Below are 2611 nucleotides of genomic sequence, written 5' to 3'. Positions count from 1 at the left end.
TTATTATTAAATGTGCTTTTACAGTTTGAACTAGGATATTAATTGTGATTTCAGCATCAGCCTACTGCTTTAAGCAACAACACATCTAGGAAATAAATACTCTTTCCTATACATCTCCAGAACTTTTGACATACGTGTAATTGTTCTCAAGTGACCCATAGTTGTTCTTTTTTCTTTAAAATATTTTATTAACTTGTTAATTTGAAACTCAAAATGATATATGGATTCAGTAATGTACCTGTGTAAGTTTACTTTTCATTAATGCTAGATGCATTATCACACAATGATGAAGAAAACACATCATGTAGGCAGTCACTGAAATTGGCATCTTTTCTCTCAAGTAGCCAGGTGACATGTCACTTATGGGAACCATTAAACCAGGGTGTTAAAAATAGATTTAGTTTGCTTCTATCTACTTAAAAGAGAGTTGTTGTCACTATTTTGGCAATTAAAGTTTGAAAATGGGAGGCATTTGATTTATAGAAGACACTAAATTGGAGACTGTTTTATAAAGCTAAAGAGGACTGATTATAAAACTTCACAAAAAGGAAACTATTTTCAACAATTTATGAACTGTGACAAAACAGTCTCTTCAACAGGAGGTAGATGAAGCTTCTGTTATTATTAGAAACAAATTCAAACTGGGAAGCTCAGATCATTGTCTTTGAACAGTCTTTTCCCCTTGGCCCCCCAAATGAAGGAAATTTTATGTTGGATACTGTTTAACTGTAGTGTACCCCATGTCTGAAATCCTGTTTTTCAGCACCAAGAAATTATTTGCAGTAGATCTTGTATTTTAATTATGAGGTGGGCAATAAAGACAGGATTATTGACTGTGGAATTACCCCATATGAGAACTTACTTGTAGGCTTTCTGCTGGTTAAACAGATCTGGTAGGTTGCCTTTGGTCTTATTCAAAAGTCTAAAAGGTTGAGAGTCCTGTGACTGATGAATTCCAGGCTGATGTGTATTTAGATTGTTATTCTGTTCCTGATAAAGAAAAAAATCAGGTTGACTAAGATCTAAACAATACTGAGCTTTTCTTTACATTCTTTGGTGGTACGTGAAAGTTTTAGTGGAATTTTAGTTGTTAAATAATAACTGAATTTTTTATATTACCCTCAATGGTGTCTCCTTAAAAGTAATGTAAAGTATAATCTGGAAAATTTTAATCTGACATCGGTGAGAATCTTTTAAGTGCTTGCGCTTGTCTGGAATTGTTGACATTTTGCAATCTGTAGTCCCAGCAAGTTTGTACAATAGAGAATATATTTTGAACATTTCAAGCACTGCAAAAGCCTTAAAGGAATGCTCATCTATCTGGAATGTCAGTGACCACTAAGTCTTCTCATCTTGTTACTGGATACTTCTGGAAAGAGTGTCTGTGAATAGGATTCACATTGCAAGAAGAGAAGCAGCACCTTTACTTTTATGGATTTTGAGTGTGGAACTTGGCCATGCCATGTTTAGCCCAAAGTCAATATTCACTTAACATGTTTAGAATTGACTAAATACAATGGAGTTCCTAAACTAACTCTTACAAGGATTTCTCAAATCAAATGTCTTCATTACTTACTAGAAGAATTATCACATCTTCGCTGTCCTACCACTACCTTCCATCTTTTACCTTCTCCTCTTGAATCTCTTGTTATTTTAATGTGTTTTTTACTCCATGGGGCTGAAGATATTTTAGCAAAGGATTGATTCTTTTTTGCAGATATATAATTCAATGGGCTTTATGAAATTAGGTCCCTTCGATAGCTCAGCTGGTAGAGTGGAGGACTGTAGAGGTGCTGCCCGTGGTAATCCTTAGGTCGCTGGTTCAATTCCGGCTCGAAGGAGACATCAAATTTTAAGGTTCAGACTGGATATTAGAAAAAATTCTTCATGGAAAGGGTTGTGAAGTAGTGGAACAGACTGCCCAGGGAAGTGGTGGAGTCCCCATCCCTGGGCGGGGTGAGGTTTAGATGAGGTTCTTAGCATGGTTTAGTGCTAGAGTTAGGTTATGGTTGGACTTAATGATCCTGAGGGTCTCTTCCAACTGAAATGATTCTATGATTCTATGAAATGGTCTACACTGACTGTAAAGTATTTTAAACTTACCAGACACACTGCTTTCTCTGAGATGCTTTTCTTCAACAGGGACATGCTATGCATGACCAAAAAAAAAAAAGAAGTAGTTTGAAGAGAAAGTCTTACGAGAAAGGAAGAATTCTGTAAAACGTCTTTTAAAATAATAAGCTACATAGTAGTGAATGCAGCCACTGGATGTGCACCAAGTCATTTGATCTTATGCATCTGCCAACCTACAATACTGGAGCAAAAGACTAAGTAGAAGCATTTACATGAGCTGTGAGAGAATTCTTGCACTGGGAAGTCAGAAAGTGTAGGTTTCCTCAAGGGAAAATATTTGCTTTGTCAGACAACCCATTTAAATGAAAAGCAGTATAACGTGAGCATGGGAGAGTCCTTATTCAGAAATGTAGTCCTTTTACAAAAAAACCCCCCAACAATAACAACAAAACAACAAAACCTGCACAAAAACAACAAAACCCCCCCAACAATAACAACAACAACAAAACCCCAACCAAACAAAACAAAACCCAACCCA

General features: G+C 36.1%; 1 non-coding gene across 1 annotated transcript; it reads left to right on the top strand.

Moving 5' to 3' along the window:
* The first annotated feature begins 1751 nt into the window (after positions 1-1751).
* On the top strand, positions 1752-1841 carry TRNAY-GUA (transfer RNA tyrosine (anticodon GUA)). The gene is given in 2 exon segments: positions 1752-1788; positions 1806-1841. It is a non-coding gene; the product is annotated as a tRNA-Tyr (tRNA).
* The last annotated feature ends 770 nt before the right edge of the window (positions 1842-2611 follow it).

This window comes from Caloenas nicobarica, chromosome 6 (genome assembly GCF_036013445.1).
Source record: "Caloenas nicobarica isolate bCalNic1 chromosome 6, bCalNic1.hap1, whole genome shotgun sequence".
Lineage (NCBI taxonomy): Eukaryota > Metazoa > Chordata > Aves > Columbiformes > Columbidae > Caloenas > Caloenas nicobarica.
Note: the sequence above shows the minus strand (reverse complement) of the source record. Positions and strands in the feature narration are given on the sequence as shown.